At 43.1% G+C, this 25082-nt stretch overlaps 1 long non-coding RNA gene across 1 annotated transcript in view; it reads right to left on the bottom strand.

Annotated features, from left to right (window-relative positions):
• LOC121316364 overlaps window positions 1-25082 on the bottom strand; it is a 79222-nt gene that overhangs the window by 39355 nt on the left and 14785 nt on the right. The window contains exon 2 of the long non-coding RNA XR_005950382.1: window positions 3080-3143. This is a non-coding gene — a long non-coding RNA (uncharacterized LOC121316364). The remainder of the gene's footprint in view (window positions 1-3079; window positions 3144-25082) is intronic.

Genomic DNA, 25082 nt, shown 5'->3' with positions numbered 1-25082 from the left:
GATGCCCCTCATTATAAGAGCAGGTTTACCCAACACTGACTACTCCTGCGGCTCAGTCCAGATCGGCTTTGCATTCCAACCACGCCTGTACAGTAATTCACTGTAGCTTCCCTGGGTTTAAACTGTAAATTCAGTGGACTGGAATAACCTAATCTGACAGCTCACCCAATTGATCTCAGCCAACTCCCGACACAGGCAGTCATTGTGACTGATTCGTTCAGGGACTGGACAAAAACAATTTCTGCAAACAGGTCCTTCCTAGCATGACTGGAATGCAATTCTCGGCACGCAGAAAAAGCTGCATCTCAAAAGTGATGACTATGTATGGGCCATTCTTGAGCACAGCAGGTTTTCAACCCAGCTTTGGAGGTGGTTATCATTGAGGAATGTTCACATCCCACTAGAACAATGTAATCGCCTTCCAGACACATCACACTGAACCCTGAGTCAGTGCTGTCCTGGCCGACCACAATGGCCCTGCATCCAATCGAGGGTAGTACCGGCATGACAAGCGTTTCTGACTTTGTGTCAGGCCCAGTGGATTCAGCATGTCTGTTTGAAGCTGAGCTGAATAACTTCCTCCCCAGTCAGGGAGAATGGGCCACCAACCCTCACTGGATCAGAAAGAGCTGAAGACTTTGCACTGAGCTGGTGTGTCAGATACACCACAATGCATCTCCCACTGAACTGATGTGTCAGATACACTGTAATGCATCTCCCACTGAGCTGATGTGTCAGATACACCGCGGTGCATCTCCCACTGAGCTGACGTGTCAGATGCACCGCGGTGCATCTCCCACTGAGCTGAAGTGTCAGACATATACACCGCAATGCATCTCCCGCTGAGCTGAAGCGTCATATACACTGCAATGCATCTCCCGCTGAGCTGATGTGTCAGATACACCGCGGTGCATCTCCCGCTGAGCTGAAGCGTCAGACATATACACCGCAATGCATCTCCCGCTGAGCTGAAGCGTCAGACATATACACCGCAATGCATCTCCTGCTGAGCTGAAGCGTCAGACATATACACTGCAATGCATCTCCCACTGAACTGACATGTCAGATACACCGCGGTGCATCTCCCACTAAGCTGAAGTGTCAGACACACCGCGGTGCATCTCCCGCTGAGCTGAAGTGTCAGACATATACACTGCAATTCATCTCCCACTGAACTGACGTGTCAGACACACCGCGGTGCATCTCCCACTGAGCTGACGTGTCAGATACACCGCGGTGCATCTCCCACTGAGCTGAAGTGTCAGACATATACACTGCAATGCATCTCCCACTGAGCTGAAGCGTCAGATACACCGCAATGCATCTCCCACTGAGCTGAAGTGTCAGACATATACACTGCAATGCATCTCCCACTGAACTGACGTGTCAGATACACCGCGGTGCATCTCCCGCTGAGCTGAAGCGCCAGACACACCGCGGTGCATCTCCCGCTGAGCTGAAGCGCCAGACACACCGCGGTGCATCTCCCGCTGAGCAGGTGCAATGATTTCCACGGAGCCGATGCTTCTTTATTACAAGTTGTGGTTGTTTGTTCTAGATTTCGCCTGGGCCTTCCCCTTAAATCCTAAACATAGCTCTATTTTTTGAGAGATTCAGATTTGCAGCATCACTTCCTTCCTGGATATCTGTCACCCAGATGGAAAAAAGATTAAGTGAAAATCTGGAGTGTGACACGACTGTGGTTTGTTTCATCTGACTCACCAGTGAGGTGGCAGCAGCAGTGTCATTTTACATATAAAAAGGCTGGCTGAGCTACTCAACAGAACTTTCTATTGAGCAAGCATTGCTGTATTGTTCTGGATTACTGCGTGTACTGCTGCAGTTTGGATTGTTGTGTACCTGTCATTAGTGTTGGTTCGGTTTCCACTGTTGGCATGTGCTGTGTGCAGTGCCAGCATGATTGGCATGCGCTGTGTGCAGTGCCAGCATGATTGGCATGCGCTGTGTGCAGTGCCAGCATGATTGGCATGCGCTGTGTGCAGTTGCAAGAACTGACTGTGGAATTTGTCTGCATCCTCTGTTTATCCCTAACCCTAACCCTCCTCTGTTTGAGTTCACATAACCAGTTCTGGAAACTTGTCCTATTGCTGGCGAGGCAGGAAGCTGGATAAATTGATACATTCATCATCTGAAGTGTGTCACCTGGCTGATGTGCCCAATATACCAATTGCACAAAATAAAGAAAGCCAGGTCATAACTAATAAAGCAACATTTAGAAAATAATTTCTGAAGATGTTTTAAAGGAATGGATCTTTAAATCTGGGGAGCAGCAGCAGTTTTCAACCAAATGAGGCAATACAGGGGATAGCAGTTAAATAAAGTACAGTTAAATAAAGCAGTAATAACAGACAATACTTTAATAAAGCTACTCAGTAGCACAAAAACCAGCACACAATATAATTTAAAATATTTAAAATTCACAAAAAGTAGTACAAAATTATAAGAAGTACAAAAAAGTCCAAACTCTCCACAGTCCACACCATCAAATCCCGGCAGCAGTATATCAGTATATGAAGTCCCAATCGCTTCACTCCAGCCCCACGCATCTTGACTCAATTATACAATCACAGCAGGTTTCTCTAACACAGTAGACTTCGCAGGTGTGGTGGTTTTGATTTAGCAGCACAATGGGAACTGGCAGCAAAATAAAAGAAACAGCAAGGAACCAGATAACCAGCAGGGGCACTACTAATCAACGGTAATCCCGACAGGGAGAAAATGTAAACCAGCAATCAGGCAAAGAAAAATTAAAACACGAATAAACGAAACTTTTTGCAAGGAAGCGGTGGGTAATTTTAATTAACACATCCAAATTAGCTCCTTATAATTTTTCACTCAAGTTTTAACTCAAGATTTTAGGAATTGCTAGTGTAAAATTGAGATTTGTATTTATAGTTTTAAGATTAATAGAAGCTTTTTAATGTATTAAATATTAATTAGTTTTATATTGTCTTTTCTATTAGACCCTGGCCCTCCTGGTGGCTGTTTGTCGAAATTGATTTCTGCTCTATTGTTGTTCAGTATTGTGTGTTGGAAAATAAAAACATTTGATTCTTACCTGTTGTGGTGCCTCCTCTCTCATTGTCCAGTGGTCTGGGTGGTGACCTTGAAATCTACAGAACCTATAAAGGGATAAAGAGAAACATTAGTTATTATTAAATATTACTTCCCATTTTCACAAGTCCCCACATGAGGTGTATGTTTTGGAGGATGAGGTTCATCACATTTTTAACTGTGCTATTTGGTTTGCGTGAGTACGTTCTGAATGCCAGAGAGGTCTGTGTCGGTGGAAACAGACAGAAATCCCTTTTCATTTCTTCCTCTTCTGCGTCTGTGATTTTCTGGAGGAAGGACTTTTATTTCCAAGTGCAGTTTAAGGAGAGGCCATGAAAACGAAACCTGATGTCTTTTCCAGCGGTGTGCCAAGCAGGGGATGTAATGGCATTAATGTCCCAGCGAGTGGACAGCTAGCGGAGGGAGTGAACCCTTGGCAATGTCCCAGTGTCTGCAGGGAAAAGTCTGAATGGGTGCGAAGAATTATTAAAGCCCAATAATCTGGTTGGTACTGTACTTGAACGAAAATGGTTCCTAAAAAGTTAACTGTTTCCGCCCATGTAACTATTGCGGTTCAGAGACCAGGGCAAGAGGACCCAGTTGGAAATTGAGTGGAGACAGACTCGGGTCAAATGCAATGGGTTACCAAGCCAAGTTGTTGTGGCTGGATTATTGGAATTGCTTAGGAGCTGATGAGACAAAAGGATGGAATGAGTCAGCTGCTCACAAGAAGACGAGTGTCGGTGTGCCGAATGGGCTCCTCCTAATCGTACTGTCACTGTACGGCCAAAGACAAAAAATATTGGGACTGGTTTAGTAAAGCTTTTTTAGCAATAATTGTGTCTTGGTTTCACCATTTAACTTTAAACTAGTGTGCATGCGAGAATTACCAGTATTTGCTCGTTTTGCCTGACCAGATTAGCACTAAACCCTAATCAGGGTCTATAAAAGCAGCCCTACATCTAAAAATGAACAGGTTGTGATCCTGTTCAAAAGAAAAGGTGCAGATGGTTCAAAAGCTACGGAATCCGTGTCCATTCTAGAACAGAGTAGAAAGATAGATTTACAGTGTGTCTGAAATAGAAAGGTATCTTTAATAGTGTATTTTGTTGTACAGTGAATGAATCAGATCTGGACTGGGGTTTTGCACCTGATTTCCCATTGAAAGTCAATGCGGCTCTCCAGGGACACACTGGAACTAAAAAACAATACTCAAAAAGTAAAAACACAACACCACGTGTGACAGGATGGTTGGGTGGTGACATCATTGACCAGGAAGTGACCACACACAGGCAGGTACTACGGGGAGTCGCAATTCCCTCTTTTCTTTAATCAAAATAAAATGTTTAAACAAAATAAGACTGGGATCCAAAACAAACAGACACAATCTACTAACAAGCAGAGTGTTGGTGTAAAGCCATTGTTATTTTTATATCCTACTTCTCACGTTCCTCCTCTATGAACAACCAACCAACCCACACTTTATATATATGTGGCCATCTCCAAATTGGTAATTACTTAATTAATTTGGAGATGGCCACATTGTTAGCTGGATGAAGAATTTTAACTCTGTCCATGCTGTAAAACAATAATAGCAAAACATTGTGTTTTTAAACACCAAACAATACATTTAAATCACAATATCCAACAAAATACATATAAACACTGAATGAAAAGGACACATAAAAAAAAACTCAAAAGCTAATAAGACACTTAAGACTACTTATTTCTGGTTTAGTACAAAGAGCTTTGATAATCTTGACCACAGCGTTATAGGTATGAGCAAAAATGTTAGATTTTACCAAAAAAAGTATTTAAACATTCTCTTTAAAAATCATATTCTTTACACTAGTTGACCACCAGTCTGTGGTGTGCAGTACTAAACTGAAGATAAAATACAAGACCAACTAGATGAGTTAAGTTCATCAATAAGGTTCTGTTTTTATGTTTTTATAGTTGGTTAGTTTTGTGTTGGGTTTTTTTTTGCACTAGACTGGAGTGTATTAAGAGGTCATCACAAGGGAAAACATGTAGCTTTAATCCACAAGAATAACAGGCCAGCTGGAGGTTAGGGTTGCATTTAGATTAACCTCGATACATGGGTGTCGCATAAAGATTAGCAGAGGCAGTCTGGTTTAAATCAGCCCAGTGTTCATGAAATATCATGTTTATAAAGTAAAGTAAAGCTGTAGGGCTGAGTGTACATTGCCTGTACAGTTTCCCGAAAGCCAGTTAAATAACTAGATAAGCTTGGCTGAAGACTAGCCAACAACAATAACCCAGCTCACATTAGCTGAAAAGACTGCCAGCACAATGTAATTCAGCAAGAAGCTTTGAACCAAGACCCACACCTCTCAGCCAGGCCAGTATATTAAGAGGCAGGGCATTCACCTTTGGACCTAACAGCACTGGGTTTAATCCCAGCCTGACCTGCTCTGCTCTCTGCCAGCCACCCCACTGTGGGAGGCACTGTGCTGTAGCAGAGACACCCCGAGCTTTCATCTGCTTCCTACATGTCTGATAAACCCCTGACGCTTGTGAAAGTCAAATGGTATTTTGACCCAAGTGCATTTCAGTAGTTTGTGACAAAAACCAATCACAAAATGCTTTAGTACACATATTTATTGTGGAGAATGCGAAGTATGTGATTTTACAGAGAAGTATGTTTTATATACACATTACTTTGGCATCAAACCTAAATTGGTCTACTGGATGAGGAGGAGACCCCAAAAAAAGAACAAGCCGGTCTCAATGCCGTGATTAGTTTTGAATATAGGCCACTTGAAGGTTTAGCCAACCTTTAACAAATGATCATCAGCACGCAGGAGAGGAAAACAATTTGGAAATAAACCTCTGATTCGATTGCCCTTCCTCCGGGCAGGCTACTAACTCTTAAGAGCACATTTTTGTAAAAGCATTTTTAGGATCCATAATATTTGTTCTAATGTAAACTTGGTAGACACTGGAGTCCCAACAACCTAATCGTTTGTTAAGGGAGCCTGGAACTCTGTGTCAATAAGCTGCTATGATTCTGAAGGAATTACTGGAGAACTGCTCAGCTGTGAAGCCGGACCTGGAAAGAATCTTGTGAAGGTGAAAGAAGAACCAATGTTGGGTGATGATTGTTCTGTTTTCATTAATAAACAGTGGGTCTGAAGGTGATGCGCCCTGAGAAAGACGGAGATGGATAAGAGAGAAAGGGGTCATATGGGTATCAGATGAGGTGATTGCTAGGTCAGATATACAATCTGGGGGTTGAATTTGACTCTGAGCACCAAAGGAACAACAAAGGGTTAAAGGTCTTTAAGGTTTTATCTAAAAACCAGGAGGAGTAGCTGGAGTGGATGAGAGGCACAAAGAGAGTATGTTGATGGTGATAGGTAAGCAAGTAGGGGAGAGAGACTCTGATTGATGAAGCCCTTTCAGGATTAATTAAATTTGAGAGTTGAGTGCAGAGCTGGGATGCCGAAAAAGAGTTTGTAGAAAAACTGGATGCCGGAAATTGAAATTTTGATGGAGGAAACTCTTATGCATTTGGAAACGAGAAAGGGAATCGGCAATTACATTCAGGTGGCCGAGAATGTGTTGAGCCCTGAGAACTGATGAGTAACATATAACCAGGTAATCCTTCTAAACATTCTCATTATACGGTGGGAGGATGAACGACCTTTGTTAATGATTTGGACTGTAGCTGAATTATCTGCGCAGAGAAGAATGGATTTTTGGGCCCAGGAAGACCCCCAAAAGGAATGCAGCTACATCAACTGGATACATTTCGTACAATGACGAGGAGTGATTGGATATAGGAATGGTGTTGAATTCTTCGGGCCAGGGAGCAGAAATCCATTTTCCCTTGAAGTATCCTCCAAAGCCGGGAGATGTCTTCGTGCAGCAGGAGACAGTCGTAATGAAAGAAAGTAATGCCATTCCATTCTTTTAGTAGGAGCTCCCACAAGCAGAGTTCCTTGCAGCAAAAAGGATCCATGAGTATGACATCACTGAGGGAATCAACAGAAGGGATCAAGAGAAGATAGGAAGCTCTTCCTTGAGGAATTATCCTCATTGCGTAGTTTAAATGGCCTCGGAGGGACAGAAGATTACGTTTGGTAGGAAGGGGACCAGACAGAAAAGAGGAAATAATAGATAAAATTCTATTCCCCCCCCTCGAAGCTGAAAAAGATTGGGAATCCAGGGTAAAGCCTAGAAACTTGATGGAAATGAGAGGACCCAAGGTCTTTTCTGATGCTAGGGGGATGCCAAGATTTGAAAATAATAATGTGAGGATTGTTATGTTCTGGGCAGGGGAAGCGTGGGGAAAATCTAATTTGAAGAAAATCATCCAGGAGATGCAGCAGAAAAGGAATTCGGCAGTTATTAAGGAGGGTGCAGTACAGCACTCCTGAGAGGGAATCAAATATCTGGGGCTGCTTCTGCAGCGGAATGTCAGACGAACAGAAAAGAAAAATTTGGAATTCCACTGTACTCCAAAGAGGTGCCTGAGGGCAGGATCACTGGGCATGATTTTAAATGCATTTTATCAGCTTTAGCCAGCAATGCTTTTTTCTCAGCAATTTTGATGAAGAATATGGCATGGTCGATTTTTGCATATTGCAGGGAGAAATCTTCATGAGGGATTAAACCATTGATGCTGGGTGTGGTGGAGTTATGGTGAGCGGAAATAAAGGAAGTTACAGGTGGAAAAGGACAGGTTCCTTCGTTGAAGTTATTACAAATCTGGAGGTCTCCAGAGTATGCAGTATTGAGGTCCTGACCGTCTTTTGAACTGGAGGGGATGAAGAAATTAGGAGGATTACAAGGGAGGGACATGAGGGAACGTAGACCAAGGGGCATGGGTACAGCATTTTTTTAGGGAAAAACCAGACACTGTGCTAGGGAGAAAGTAAAGAGAGGTTATTGAAAAACTGGAGAGCTGGCAGTGGCACTGGAACAATTTTTAAAGTGGGAGTGCTGAAAGCCATTGAACAAAACTGTAACCCCAGTATATGATGGAAGCCATGCAATGCCAGAGGGTGCTGCCGCACCCCCAGCACTCCTAGTTCCAGTGCCTTTGAGCGCTAGGGGGATTTGAAGGGTGCCGGCAGAAAAGACAGGTAGGAGGAGGGAGCAACTATGGGGGTCTGCTGGACACCCATAGCTGTGGGGAGAGCTGGGCCAGCTGAGGTGGGAACACAGAACCTGTTATGGGGCTTCCAACATAGAAGTAAGGAATGCAGGTGCTTGCTGTGAGCCTGGGAAAGAGAAAGCAGGGGCCTGCTGTACCACTGAGAAGGAAGGAAGAGAGGGCAGAAGAGCAGGGCCCTGCTGGGCAGCCTTTTGATGTAAGCAATAGAAGTGAGCAGTGTTGCCCTGTTGCAGTGGAAGCAGGGTGAGGTGTTACAAGTCCACTTATATTCAAGTCCACTGATAATAAGCGGAATTGGGCTTGTTTGTTGAGAGTCGTTTGTAGAAACACCCATACTGACATGGGTTGGGCTTGTTTTGTCGTAAGACTTGGCAACACCTGGGGTGAGCTGTAAAACAACACTCTGTGCTGAGGTCATAGCGCCTGCAATGGGAACGATGCTGCAGAGTGGTGAGAAATAAAGAAAACAAATTCTCCTTACGTGCTGTAGATTTGAATGGGATGTTGCTATGGAGATAATGCTGGACCTGGGGATCGTCCAGTCTCTGATGTCAGGAGATGCGGATGAATGAGTGGCCAGGCAGGAGCTACAGCAAACAAAAGAAGCAGACATCTGGGCAGAGAAGTTTGGAGTGCTAAATACCACCGACCAAAGTTGTCGTGGAGTTGGCCCGGGAAGGGCTGGTTGAGTGGATCTTGATGAAACAGATCATCATCCGACGAAACGGATGCGTGCAATTACAATGAAATCAAAACGCAACTGAGAGGTAAGTGAAGAGGGTATTTATAGTGCTAACAATCTTAATTAGCTAATGTGTAAATTGAATGATTCAATTTGGTGATGCGAAGATTGGTGTCTGATCCTCCTCCCGAACTTTAATTATAAATTTCATTGGTGCTCAGCTGTATTACAGTGATGGAGCCTAAAATGATTAAATAAATAAAAACAAATGTATGGTAGAAGATATTTTCTGCATTCATTTATTTACAGTGTTTGTGTGTGTGGACTGCCATGCATCAGAATGCTCCAGATACCAGCGGCTTCCTTATTTCAAGTAGGATTGCTTTGCCCTAGTTTTATCTTAAATTTTGAGCAGTTTTCTATTTTGCATAAATAATGCATGAACGTTTCCAAGGAACTGTTAACGATTTAAAGGGGAAAAGTAAAGATCCTGTGGCTTACACTTAATAAACTGATCTTGAGAGAGAAAGTTCAGCTTCAGCATGTCCAGCTTCCTAACCTCCTAGATGAGTCGTGTCCTTGGGCTGCAATATCTTCAGTTTTATAATGAAGCTGATTCCTGTCCACCTGGGATTACACAGTCTGTTCAAGCTGACTATGCCCTTGACAGCTCATGTCAGATGGCACACTCAAAGCTCAGTAATCCTGGTAGAGTGACGGTCTGATAAGGAAGCCAGACAGGAATAGTTTCTGGAAAGCTCAATCCCTCGTTCTTGGAACGGTTTACTGAGCAGACAGTTCATTTTAAATAACTGTTAACCCCTGGGATTCAAAATATATCTAGTGTCAGTTTTATGTAGATGAGACTCAGATATTTTCATTTTATTTTAGGTTCTTATAGTGTCAAATTACAATACGTTTCTCTGTGTTAATGTTTAGAAAAAAAAAATCTCTCAACATTGGTGATAAAAATATATAGTTGATCAGATCCAGATAAAGCTGGTCTTCTTTCTGGTTACTGGACTTTGTTCTAATGATTGTTTTTTAGTTGGAAAGGGATGCTGGGACTGGAACAGACTCTGTGTCATTGTTACATCACTATACTGGTCTCCAGATAGCTGGGCCTGCTTTGACCTTTCCATCGAGTTCACCACTCCTCCTCCTTCTCATCCTGCTACACCTGCATTGAATTGGCTGGAAACAAGAAACCACTCAAAATGACAGCTGTATTGAAAGAGAAATAAAGACGCTTTTGAGGGGTGCGTCGTACAATCCGAGTGACAGACCATGATGGTCATGAATCATCATTTATAAATAAAACCTGCAATGCAACCCCTAGCACCTGAACCTACCCAGTTCAAGGAAAACGCATTGTCACTGCATGCAGTTCCGCACTGTGCTCAATAAATCCTCACTGACACTGCATGCAGTTCACTGTGCTGAAGGAATCCTCATTGACACTGCATGCAGTTCAGCACTGTACTAAATTTCACCACCACCAAGGTCTTCAGCTCAACAGAAAGACCTGATGCAAAGAGATGAATTCAGCAAGCTCTGATGTTGTCCTTCAGAATTGGAGACACATGTGCAAGGTAAGGGAACTGTGCAGCGCAAATGGTATGATGGCATGGCTGAATGGTTGCAGAGACTGCAGATCCAATGCAGATCCTGCAGAAACAAATGCTGGGCAGCTAGCTGGTTGACAGGGACATGCCATCGTGGCTTAAACAACACTCAATGCTTGATTGTGATTTTTCGCTTACGATTACTCAGGATTCCTTGTTATGCAACATTTCTCCCAACTTTCCTTCAACAGAACCCTAATGTTAAACCTTGACTGTTTGCTGATTGTTCAGTATTCTTCTGCAGTAGTGAGCCCACATCAGAGATTAATTTCTGATATGACAGAAGAGCCAGTCTCCACTTGTGAAACTCAAATCTCCAACGCTCTGTCTGCTACAAAAAAATATAAAAAACAATAACTTTATGTTCCTCAACCTAGTCAGCTACCAGAGAGAAAGAGAGAGAGAGAGCATATGCATTCACATGCAAAGCGCTTCTTCAAACAGCACACCAAAAACAATCTTACTGTTTAAAATAACCCATCTCATTTTGCCAATTCAGTAAATACAACATATGTAACACACATGATTGTGATGTAATAATGAGCTGCTCCAGTGCTGCTTGGAAAGGCTTTATGGTTTGCTCATAGACATGTGCTCTTGGGCGGTCCTATTAACTTGTTCTCTATGGTTCACTCATAGACATGTGCTCTTGAGTGGTCCTATTAACTTGTTCTCTATGGTTCACTCATAGACATGTGCTCTTGAGTGGTCCTATTAACTTGTTCTCTATGGTTCACTCATAGACATGTGCTCTTGAGCGGTCCTATTAACCTGTTCTCACACCCGGCCCTTTCAATCTAGCCAGCCTGCCATAATCTAAGCCACTAGAACTGCATAGATTGGGTTCCTGGACCTCAACTCAAGCTCAGAACTTCAAAGCTACAAAAAACCTTTTCACTGTAAGAAAAACAATGAAAACAAAAAAGAAAAGAAAATCATCCTGCTTGTCATGTTCACACAGTGAAACCAGCCCAGGCTGCCAACTCTGTGTCATTATCCACATCACTGAATAATGTAATAAGAAGAGTTACTTCTCATATTAAACTGTTCTGTCAGCTTATTTCTGAGAATGCCTGTACTCAGTCGAGGACAGAAATATAAAACCAAGAAAAAGCAAAGCTTACAAATGGCCCCTCAGGTTCTGCAAAACTGGAATCGATATCAGAAAAAAGAATTAAATCAGAAGAGGTAACGAGAAAGTTGAGCCACGAAATCAGCCCAATCTGATCGGCCAGAATGGATTCTGTTAAACTGCACAGCTCAGGTTGAAGTCTCAAAGCCCTTGCTCACACACTGGTTGCTACGTTTCTACATTACAGCGTTTCACGTTGTAAAAACAATCTGCCCCTCTAAAAGGTGAGTGATTTCTAAAGGTACTTTGGGCCCTTGTATAAACTATGCCTGGTAAAATTCCTTAAACTATCTGACACCGCTGTGAGATTAAAACACAGATAAACCCAGGACAGATCTAACCAGCAGGGATGCGGGGCCGTTATAGATTCTGTCCTGTCGGTGAAAAGAGATGAGGTTAGAAGCTCTATAAGCAGGAATGCAGACGTGTCCTGCTTGCCAGCACTGTGGTTAAGCTGCTTGCTTGCAATGCAGTCTCCGGTTTGCACCAGCCTCCTCCCTGTTACATAGGCATGAAGACTAAACTCTCACACCTCCATGTGTCTGTTTGTGACAAAGCAGGCACTTACGGCTGTCTATACTAAATGGATAAGGACTGGGGATGACAGTCTGCAGTGCTGTGTGTTATCTGGTGACCTTTCAACAGGGCTGTGTTCATCAATGTTTATACTGTATCTTTCAGACCCTGGGATCTCATCGCTTATGGAGTTTCATCCATGAAGGGGATACAGTATAACACCCTTCCATATCACAATGATCCAATTTCAAACACAGGCTGGGCTCCACACAGTGAGTGACTGCTTGCAGCACAAGGCAGTGAGGGGCCTGCAGAGAATGGGAATATTCATTCTCTGATCAGCAGGCGACCCAGAGCTCATGGAAACAGATCACACCCCAATATCCTGGAACAAAGAGACGCGTTGTGCCGACGGTGTGAAAGCTGGGCTCAGCAGGCACAAATTCCACTCGCAGGGGTTTCAGATGTCCACTCCCACTGCCTTCATCTTCTACAATTCATGTCAGTTGAGCACTTGAGAAAAAAAATAATCTGAGCAGTCTGGAGGGAATTGGAGTGTTTGCTTTTCTGGGATCAGTTAAAATCATGCATGTAATAAGGAGAAATCGCTTTTAAGCCTGGCTGTAGGAAATCCAGGCTGGCAAGCAGCATTATTATTTCTTATTAAAGGCAGACTAGGAGTGGATACAGACACTTCTGCAGCAGGGGATGAATGACCTGTTTCCTGTACACATGTGAGCGACAGAGCGGAAGCTGCAATCTGGGAGAGGTAGCCAGGATGCTGCAAATTGGGTTAAAAATATCATATAGATTTGTGTATTTATTAATTTGTTTTGTTATCCATTTCACAAGGACATAGAGTAACATCTCCACACTCCCAAAACTTCAAAACATCGTAAGTGATAAAGTAATACTCTACAGATGTATGCCCTTGATAATCTGTCTGTGTGTCTGGCCCATGTAATTGCAAACATTTATATTAAACCCTTAAAAGAGAGACAGCAGAAGTATGCTTTCATTAGCCACCATTAATTTTTTTAATTAAAAAATCTGCGTAGGGGCCTGCCACATTTTTACACTGGTATTCTGATTGGTTTTTAAACATTCCGTCACATTATGGACGGTCATGTTGCACTGATGAAATAAAAGATTGGATCAGCCTGCTGTCTCTGTCCCTGCCCAGTTTCAAACAGCACCCTGCTAAAAATGAGACAGAACATCGTATTCATGCTGCCTTATGTAGAATAACTTTTAGTTCCTATTTCCAATCTGGAAGCCAATTTCCTTCAGTTCCTTTTGGCTGCAATCTTAACTTTAAATAAAATAATCTTGCAGGCATTGCACCCCTTTGAATGTAGATTTGAATGTTTTCTTTTCTTTCTGCATTTCAGTGTGAATAAACACACACCCATGCCCTGTGGACCCTGCCTTTAGTGCAATGGTATTATTAGTATTATTATCATGACCATTCCTCCATGCTATCCTGTAAGGCAGCCCAACAGATCCCCACAATCCATGCTACCCTGTATCACAGCACAACAGATCCCCACACTCCATGCTACCCTGTATCACAGCCCAACAGATCCCCACACTCCATGCTACCCTGTATCACAGCACAACAGATCCCCACACTCCATGCTATCGTGTATCACAGCACAACAGATCCCCACGCTCCATGCTACCCTGTATCACAGCACAATAGATCCCCACACTCCATGCTACCCTGTATCACAGCACAACAGATCCCCACACTCCATGCTACCCTGTATCACAGCACAACAGATCCCCACACTCCATGCTACCCCGTATCACAACCCAACAGATCCCCACACTACATGCTACCCCGTATCACAGCACAACAGATCCCCACACTCCATGCTACCCTGTGTCACAGCCCAACAGATCCCCACACTCCATGCTACCCTGTATCACAGCACAACAGATCCCCACACTCCATGCTACCCCGTATCACAACCCAACAGATCCCCACACTCCATGCTACCCCATATCACAGCACAACAGATCCCCACACTCCATACTACCGTGTATCACAGCCCAACAGATCCCCACACTCCATGCTACCCTGTGTCACAGCCCAACAGATCCCCACACTCCATGCTACCATGTATCACAGCCTAACAGATCCCCATACTCCATGCTACCCTGTGTCACAGCCCAACAGATCCCCACACTCCATGCTACCATGTATCACAGCACAACAGATCCCCACACTCCATGCTACCCTGTGTCACAGCCCAACAGATCCCCACACTCCATGCTACCATGTATCACAGCCTAACAGATCCCCACACTCCATACTACCGTGTATCACAGCCCAACAGATCCCCACACTCCATGCTACCGTGTATCACAGCACAACAGATCCTCACACTCCATGCTACCCTGTATCACAACCCAACAGATCCCCACACTCATGCTACCCTGTATCACAGCACAACAGATCCCCGCACTCCATGTTCAGGGGTGACGTGAGCTCTTGGAAGTGTGAAGTACAGTATAGGAAACGAAGAGCAAGCTAAACTGTGCCTGAGTGAGTGGGAGGATGCTGAGAGTAGTATTGCAGGTGGCTTGTGTGGACAGTTCTTAGGAGAAATCAGAAAGCTCTGTATTGATTGAGTTCCATAAGTCTTTCTGATTAGCTATTAAACAAGGTCATGTGTCCCTATTGGAGGACTGTGCTAGTAAGACTGGTTGTATGTGAGTGAGGTACAGCTTGCCTGCTCTCATCACATTGTTCATCGAGTCAGGCAGTGCTAATGCAGCTGAAATTGAAAGTTTTCACATTAAGTGGGAATTTCTCAGAAACACAATTAACATGATGTAATAAGTCATGTTGGGCTCTCATAAAGAATACACACAGGTTTGGAAATAAGACTTCTATTGCAAAGCAGTTTCACCCATTTCAAGTTTTACTACGAGGTAACACGCTCAGGTGTGTCTGCTTAAACTAATAATAAAACTAGGAATGGATCAAACTGCTGTGCAGTGGGAGTCTTATTTTCATCCCTGACACATAAAGTCTTGAACAAAATAGCCTTCTGTCTAGTTTATTTCCCTGGTAATGGCCTCTCAGAATGGCATGGTAATCGCATGCTGTTCTGCTCCTTGTTCAGGTATAATATAGACTTCTCTGCCCTCACACAGAGATCACCTGCACTGCTGGAGAATCAGAGCTGCTGCCCTCACACAGAGATCACCTGCACTGCTGGAGAATCAGAGACACCCTCACACAGATCACCTGCACTGCTGGAGAATCAGAGACACCCTCACACAGAGATCACCTGCACTGCTGGAGAATCAGAGCTCCTGCCCTCACACAGAGATCACCTGAACTGCTGGAGAATCAGAACTGCTGCCCTCACACAGAGATCACCTGCACTGCTGGAGAATCAGAGACACCCTCACACAGATCACCTGCACTGCTGGAGAATCAGAGACACCCTCACACAGAGATCACCTGCACTGCTGGAGAATCAGAGCTCCTGCCCTCACACAGAGATCACCTGAACTGCTGGAGAATCAGAACTGCTGCCCTCACACAGAGATCACCTGCACTGCTGGAGAATCAGAGACACCCTCACACAGATCACCTGCACTGCTGGAGAATCAGAGACACCCTCACACAGAGATCACCTGCACTGCTGTGGAATCAGAGCCACTGCCCTCACACAGAGATCACCTACACTGCTGGAGAATCAGAACTGCTGCCCTCACACAGAGATCACCTGCACTGCTGGAGAATCAGAGACACCCTCACACAGATCACTTGCACTGCTGGAGAATCAGAGACACCCTCACACAGAGATCACCTGCACTGCTGGAGAATCAGAGCTCCTGCCCTCACACAGAGATCACCTGCACTGCTGGAGAATCAGAGACACCCTCACACAGAGATCACCTGCACTGCTGGAGAATCAGAACTGCTGCCCTCACACAGAGATCACCTGCACTGCTGGAGAATCAGAGACACCCTCACAGAGAGATCACCTGCACTGCTGTGGAATCAGAGCCGCTGCCTTCACATAGAGATCACCTGCACTGCTGGAGAATCAGAGCTGCTGCCCTCACACAGAGATCACCTGCACTGCTGGAGAATCAGAACTGCTGCCCTCACACAGAGATCACCTGCACTGCTGGAGAATCAGAGACACCCTCACACAGAGATCACCTGCACTGCTGTGGAATCAGAGCCGCTGCCTTCACATAGAGATCACCTGCACTGCTGGAGAATCAGAGCTGCTGCCCTCACACAGAGATCACCTGCACTGCTGTGGAATCAGAGCCACCCTCACACAGAGATCACCTGCACTGCTGTGGAATCAGAGCCACTGCCCTCACACAGAGATCACCTGCACTGCTGTGGAATCAGAGCCACTGCCCTCACACAGAGATCACTTGCCTTCCAGGCTTTGTGTAGACAGGGTGCAGAAGTGTCAAAGTGACCTCTAGCACACCCCCTGTTCCAGTTCAACCCATGGTATAGCACTCTGGAAGAATCCAGACATCACAAGATGAAATGGATCACCGTGATATATACTGATGAAATGCATTTGTTCTGACATTTTATGCCTAACATTGGTATGTTCAAAATAAGTTTCTTTGTAATTATTGAGGTTGTCTCTCTATCCATTACCATTGACAACATTATCGCAGTAACTTCAGTATATATTCAGTAAAACTAAAAATGAAACTTGGTAGAACGTCAGATAAAATCAAGGTCCAGAATCCGATTGAAAAGCAGTTGGTTTCTAAATGCAAACACTCAAGGTTATTTATACTTGCACAACAATCAAGGTTGCTTCAAGCTATCAAAGTACATATCAACATGTATTTATTATGCAGTCACAGCAAACATGCAGCCTGACCAGACCAACCAACCTACCATTGTACCCTCCTCTACCATGCACTGTAGTTACACTGATAAACATTATGAAGCAGGGTCACCTTGGGGCTCTGCTCGTCGTGCTGCTGCATGAGTATATAAGAATATAAGAACATAAGAACATAAGAAAGTTTTCAAATGAGAGGAGGCCATTCGGCCCATCTTGCATGTTTGGTTGTTAGTAGCTTATTGATCCCAGAATCTCATCAAGCAGCTTCTTGAAGGATACAAGGGTGTCAGCTTCAACAACATTACTGGGGAGTTGATTCCAGACCCTCACAATTCTCTGTGTAAAAAAGTGCCTCCTATTTTCTGTTCTGAATGTCCCTTTGTCTAATCTCCATTTGTGACCCCTGGTTCTTGTTTCTTTTTTCAGGTCGAAAAAGTCCTTTGGGTCGACATTGTCAATACCTTTTAGAATTTTGAATGTTTGAATTAGGTCGCTGCGTCTGTATATGACATGCCTTTTAAACCCGGAATAATTCTGGTCGTTCTTCTTTGCACTCTTTCTAGAGCAGCAATATCTTTTTAATAGTGAGGTGACTAGAACTGAACACAATATTCAAGATGAGGTCTTACTAATGCATTGTACAATTATAACATTACTTCCCTTGATTTAAATTCAACACTTTTCACAATGTATCCGAGCATCTTGTTGGCCTTTTTTATAGCTTCCCCACATTGTCTAGATGGTCTTCAGCCACAGTAATAATCACTTTGGGGTCTATCCAATTGATCCACGTGGATCTAAATTTTGCCACCATTCATATCGGGCCCTCCCTGGCATGCCACAAGCCCATGTACGCCATGAGGAAGAATCACAACAGCAATGTGAGAACCAGCCCCATAAAGCACACTAAATGAGTTGAAATGAAAAGATGAAAGAGGAATTACACTGAAACTAAAACCTAAGAAAACACTGGTTTGACTGTATAAAGGTTTTTATGGGCTTAAGCAGATTTTAAAGGCTCATTAAACGGTGCCCTGTACTGAAGCCTATAAACACCATCAGAAAGTATCTTTTCAGCAAGGCTTTATGAGCTGCCACCACCAGCAGAAAGGCTCACACGAGCAACACTAAAAATAAAAATAAGTGTAATCATAAAATATATTGGCAAGCTTGGAGCTACCTTTTTTAATTCACTCCAACAATATACATTTATTACCACGTCTGGGGTAGCTATATTGTTCCAGAAGTCTTAGATCAAGATACACTTTGTTTTTTATATATGTATGAAACAAAGTTGTATTTTTTTCTATAAAATGGCTGAAACCCTGTCATGCTGCTGATGCGCATACTGTACCATTAGTACACAATTGTAACCATTTAACTATTAGCACAGCTTCACTGTTCCAGTGTTGGGAACACAATGAACTTTGGCTCTTGATACAGCAGCCCTTTGGATCTGATACAATACCATGCTGCTACGATGCCAAGTGCTTCATACCATTGTGGGTCTAGAGGTCAAATATTCTGCTTCTGCAACCCTTCTAACTCCACTGATGAGGCAATTACATCCCTCTTGCTTTTTCATGTCATGTTTAGTTTTTATTGTTGCTAGAGACAACTGTGCAACCATTTCCTTGTAGTGAAGATGAAAGTAAAGCCATTTAGGATCTTGGGAACCTAATGCAACAAGACAGCACAACCTGTGCTCTGCAAGCAATGAGGCGAATTCCAAATGCCTTTCTAGTTATGGCAGCAGTTTAGTACTTAAAATAATTGCATTCCACCGGGGCTTAGAGTTTGAGAGCTTCTTTAACCAATGGGCTAATCCGAAGGGGCCCCTCAATGATAGAGAATAAATCACTGCTCGCCACTGGGCAGTGATACTAACGGTCACAGAGGGTACGTCTCAGTTGGTCTTCAAGTTTCTAATGCATTCCTCCTACTTTGAACTGAACAGTCAAAAAGTATTTCAGGTTAACAATTTTCCAATGGCACACTTGCAGGGGAATTCGAAACTAGCATGGTATACAAAATGTACTTTATATAATTTATGTATATTATATATATATTAATAATAATAATTATATATATATATATATATATATATATATATATATATATATATATATATATATATATATATATATATATATATATATATATATATATATATATGCTATAAACTCTATTGCATTGGTGCACATTCAGCAGACGAATAGGACCTTGTCCCTTGGTTGCCTTTAATTAACTGGTTGTTTCATTATGTGTGAGGGACAGCATGAGTAGAGGTATTGTGCACCTGCTGAATTCCTTCGCTTCACTCCTTTGAATTAGGGGACTAACTTATTATGTTTCTCCCGCAGTGGAAAAATGTGTGTCATATTTATTTTCTAAAAAAATCCTTTTACTGGAAATAAACTGGTTGTGAGTGTGTAAGGTTGCATTTGGAACAAATTACTTCTAACTTGTGCTGCCTGACTTTATTTGTTTGATCATTCATTGATGGTATTAAGTTGGTCAGATTTTGTTGTGGTGTTCATGTGTCACCTCATTCTCAATGAGATCTGCAAGGCTAACGGGAGGAGGAGCTGATAAGCATGCTCTTATGTTGATTCCTTCTGTCTTCATTAAAGAAGATTGACTTTTAAAGAGGCAGAATGCGGTATCTGAAAACAAGCACCTCACAGGAAAATGAAGGATCCAGTAAAGAAGACTGAACAGTAGATAGTGAAGGATCCAGTAAAGAAGACTGAACAGTAGATAGTGAAGGATCCAGTAAAGAAGACTGCACAGTAGATAGTGAAGGATCCAATAAAGAAGACTGCACAGTAGATAGTGAAGGATCCAATAAAGAAGACTGCACATTAGATAGTGAAGGATCCAGTAAAGAAGACTGCACAGTAAATAGTGAAGGATCCACTAAAGAAGACTGCACATTAGATAGTGAAGGATCCAGTAAAGAAGACTGCACAGTAGATACTGAAGGATCCAATAAAGAAGACTGCACATTAGATAGTGAAGGATCCAGTAAAGAAGACTGCACAGTAGATAATGAAGGATCCAGTAAAGAAGATTGCACAGTAGATAGTGAAGGATCCAGTAAAGAAGGCTGCACAGTAGATAGTGAAGGATCCAGTAAAGAAGACTGCACATTAGATAGTGAAGGATCCAATAAAGAAGACTGCACAGTAGATAGTGAAGGATCCAGTAAAGAAGACTGCATATTAGATAGTGAAGGATCCAGTAAAGAAGACTGAACAGTAGATAGTGAAGGATCCAGTAAAGAAGACTGCACAGTAGATAGTGAAGGATCCAGTAAAGAAGACTGCACATTAGATAGTGAAGGATCCAGTAAAGAAGACTGCATATTAGATAGTGACGGATCCAGTAAAGAAGACTGAACAGTAGATAGTGAAGGATCCAGTAAAGAAGACTGCACAGTAGATAGTGAAGGATCCAGTAAAGAAGACTGCACAGTAGATAGTGAAGGATCCAGTAAAGAACACTGCACAGTAGATAGTGAAGGATCCAGTAAAGAAGACTGAACAGTAGATAGTGAAGGATCCAGTAAAGAAGACTGCACAGTAGATAGTGAAGGATCCAGTAAAGAAGACTGCACAGTAGATAGTGAAGGATCCAGCAAAGAAGACTGCACAGTAGATAGTGAAGGATACAATAAAGAAGACTGCACGTAGATAGTGAAGGATCCAGTAAAGAAGACTGTGCAGTAGATAGTGAAGGATCCAATAAAGAAGACTGCACGTAGATAGTGAAGGATCCAGTAAAGAAGACTGTGCAGTAGATAGTGAAGGATCCAGTAAAGAAGACTGCACAGTAGATAGTGAAAGATCCAGTAAAGAACACTGCACAGTAGATAGTGAAGGATCCAGTAAAGAAGACTGCACAGTAGATACTGAAGGATCCAGTAAAGAAGACTGCACAGTAGATAGTGAAGGATCCAGTAAAGAAGACTGCACAGTAGATAGTGAAGGATCCAGTAAAGAAGACTGCACAGTAGATAGTGAAGGATCCAGTAAAGAAGACTGCACAGTAGATAGTGAAGGATCCAGTAAAGAAGACTGCACAGTAGATAGTGAAGGATCCAGTAAAGAAGACTGCACAGTAGATAGTGAAGGATCCAGTAAAGAAGACTGCACAGTAGATAGTGAAGGATCCAGTAAAGAAGACTGCACAGTAGATAGTGAAGGATCCAGTAAAGAAGACTGCACAGTAGATAGTGAAGGATCCAGTAAAGAAGACTGAACAGTAGATAGTGAAGGATCCAGTAAAGAAGACTGCACAGTAGATAGTGAAGGATCCAGTAAAGAAGACTGCACAGTAGATAGTGAAGGATCCAGTAAAGAAGACTGCACAGTAGATAGTGAAGGATCCAGTAAAGAAGACTGCACAGTAGATAGTGAAGGATCCAGTAAAGAAGACTGCACAGTAGATAGTGAAGGATCCAGTAAAGAAGACTGCACAGTAGATAGTGAAGGATCCAGCAAAGAAGACTGCACAGTAGATAGTGAAGGATACAATAAAGAAGACTGCACGTAGATAGTGAAGGATCCAGTAAAGAAGACTGTGCAGTAGATAGTGAAGGATCCAGTAAAGAAGACTGTGCAGTAGATAGTGAAGGATCCAGTAAAGAAGACTGCACAGTAGATAGTTGCCCCTTGATGCACCAAAGGCATATTTGGCTGAATTTGCTCGCTGTTCAAAGCGACGACTTTCTGGAATTGGCAACATGTTTGAGAAAACACTCAGCCCTCAATCCTCCAGCACTGTCACACTGCACCTTTAATAAATGCAAACATACAGCATCAATTTGAAAAGAAAATAAACGGAGAGGGACAGGGAGAGAGAGCATCAATAAATACACTTTTAATGGGTCTCTTTAATCACGAGTTCCTGCTGTAATTATTGGGCTTGTAAAGATAATGGGCCCAGCAGCGTTTGATATTTTCTCTCCCTCTTGAGTGACAGGTTAATGCCATTTTTCTTGACAAGGGATTACAGAGGTTAAATTAAATCGGGTTATTGTGGTTTAAAGAGTAAGCTCATTATTTGGGAACCTTTATTAAGTTGAAATGACAGCCTGTCCTTCCTTCATCCCCCATTGGCCCCTCTGTGAAACACAGCAGATTCAGTTACTCTCACAACAAGCAGCTTAAGGTGGTGCTGGGTCTGAAATTACAGGGACACTAGACTAACCACGAACTCTATCAATGCCCCTGCGGGGCCAAAGAAACAATTATTTTAATAGGCTAGCGGTCTTTATTATACAGAGGTAATTTACAGTGCAAATATCAATTCAAGTGTATAGGTCATTTGCATTTTGCATTTTATATCATTATGAATCTGTGTGGCCAAAGCATGATTTAGCCATAGTGATAATAAACATTCTTATGACATTTACAGTGCCGAGAAAAAGTTTGTGAACCCCAATGATAATTATGGAAATTCCATAGTTTTACCATGATAGCCCTTAAATATCCAATAGGGTTTATATTAAGCAATTCCATGTCTTTTGAAACAAAATTATGTATGAATTAGACAAACAATGAGTAATTTAGATTCAGGGTATGTGAAAAAGTAAGTGAACCCCTGGTTTTATCAGCTCAATTAAGGGGATAATTAGAATCAGGTGTTTAAATAATTAGTTAGATCTTCAGGGGTGAGTTTGGGAGGCCCCACCCTATATAAAGATCAGAAACTTTGTGAGTTTGGTCTTCACCATAAAGGTGTGTGGAAACATGTCATGCCACGATCAAAAGAAATCTCTGAGGACCTCAGAAAAACAGTTATTGATGCTCGTCAGCCTAGAAAGGGTTACAAAACCATTTCTAAGGATTTGGTGCTCCAACAATCCAGTGTCAGACAGACAGGCTACAAATAGAGAAGGTTCAAGACCACAGTCACTCTACCCAGGAGTGGTCCTACCAAAATCTCTCCAAGAACAAAATGGAAAATCATCAAGTAAGTCACAAAGAACCCCAGAGTAAAATCCAAGGATGTGCAGACCACTTTCACCTTGGCTAATGTTAGTGTTCATGACTCAACTATTAGAAAAAGACTGACCAAAAATGGTGTTCATGGAAGGATAGCCAGGAGGAAACCACTGCTGTCTAAAAAGCTTCTCATTTGCTGCCAAAGAGCACATACTATAGATGATCCACAAGACTTCTGGAACAATGTTCTCTGGACAGATGAGCCAAAGGTAGAACCAAACACTGCATTCAAACAGAAGAACCTCATCCCAACCATCAAGCATGGTGGTGGGTGTGTGATGTCAAGGGGGTTCCACCAGTTACTGAATCTAAAGGTTCAGACATGGATATAGAATGCTGAATCATTTGTGGGACTAGGGTGTGTAGCTATGCATAAGTTACAGCATCACTTACAACAACATCTCACCTGAAAGATGGAGCACAAGGAGGTTAAGTGACTTGCTCAAGCTCACACAATGAATCAGTGGCTGAGTTGGGATTTGAACCTGAGACCTGCTGGTTATAAACCTGTTTCTTTAACCACTGAACCACTGAACCTCCCTGAATGGGAGAAAATCTATTTAGATAGATTTTCAAAGCTCTTTACTCTGGATTATGATTAGCACATTTTTATTTTTAAAAGTAAAAAACATTGCCAACAAAAGTTACCCAAAAACTCAGCCTTTTAATTTAGGGGCTCGTAAGCAGTCCTGTTATTTAATTTAGGGGCTCGTAAGTAGTCCTGTTATTTAATTTAGGGGCTCGTAAGCAGTCCTGTTATTTAATTTAGGGGCTCGTAAGCAGTCCTGTTATTTAATTTAGGGGCTCATAAGCAGTCCTTTTATTTAATTTAGGGGCTCGTAAGCAGTTCTGTTATTTATTTTAGGGGCTCGTAAGCAGTTCTGTGTTGTTTTGCGTCATTTTAGAATCTGTGCTTATAATGAGAATCGGAGACAGACAATCAAAATCTGAATTTTACCAGAAATGTGGTAAACTGCACAACAAATAAACGTATTAAACCCTCACTGCCATTGAACGGATATAGAAACAGGTTCATTGTATTTGGGGTGGTAGCTCTAATCACCCTGGCGGTCCAAATCCTACATTCTGTCAGAAAATAAAGTTTCTGTCAATATTATTATTTCCATAAAGTGAGCTCCACAGACACATACACACACACACCTACAGTATTGTGATCCTGAACTAGTAAGGCCCCCACTTTGCTAGATTTTCCTCTTACCATATTCCCTAGCTGTCCGGTGTGTTGAGATTCTTTATTTGTGTCTGGTGAGCTCGGTAGCTTGTGTGGATGAGCAGTGCTTCTCCAGATGCGCAGGGAGGTTGTTCGGTGCAGATAAGAAGCCGCTGTGCTGAGGGAAGCACACTAGAGAGCTGAAACAGCAGCTTATTAGTTTTTAATGGGGGCCGTGGGTTCATCCAGGGGTCAGCAGGTCAGTATTGGAAGCGCTTGTTGGATTTTGGCTCTGCATTCTACAGCTGTCACAATGAGCCGATTCTTCCCATTATTAAAATAGATCTCAAGGCTGGTCTATCCATCAAAGTCAGAAAGGAGTTGTGTTCTTCTGGTCAAGGTTCCAAAAGCCAAGTCACTGTGAGCTATACATTACAGCAGTCAGGGCCCCGTGGGGGCAGCCCAGGTGTGAGCTTTGCATTACAGCAGCCAGAGCCCCGTGAGGGCAGCCAGGGTGTGAGCTATGCATTACAGCAGCCAGGGCCCCGTGGGGGCAGCCCGGGTGTGAGCTATGCATTACAGCACCCAGGGCCCCGTGGGGGCAGCCTGGGTGTGAGCTATGCATTACAGCACCCAGGGCCCCGTGCTGGAGAGGTTTCTATCTCATGGGGGCAGCCCGGGTGTGAGCTATGCATTACTGCAGCCAGGGCCCCGTGGGGGCAGCCCGGGTGTGAGCTATGCATTACAGCAGCCAGGGCCCCGTGGGGGCAGCCTGGGTGTGAGCTATGCATTACTGCAGCCAGGGCCCCGTGCTGGAGAGGTTTCTATCTCATGGGGGCAGCCCGGGTGTGAGCTATGCATTACTGCAGCCAGG

The sequence above is a fragment of the Polyodon spathula genome, chromosome 5 (assembly GCF_017654505.1).
Source record: "Polyodon spathula isolate WHYD16114869_AA chromosome 5, ASM1765450v1, whole genome shotgun sequence".
Taxonomy (NCBI): Eukaryota; Metazoa; Chordata; class Actinopteri; order Acipenseriformes; family Polyodontidae; genus Polyodon; species Polyodon spathula.
This window is presented reverse-complemented; position numbering and strand designations above follow the sequence as displayed.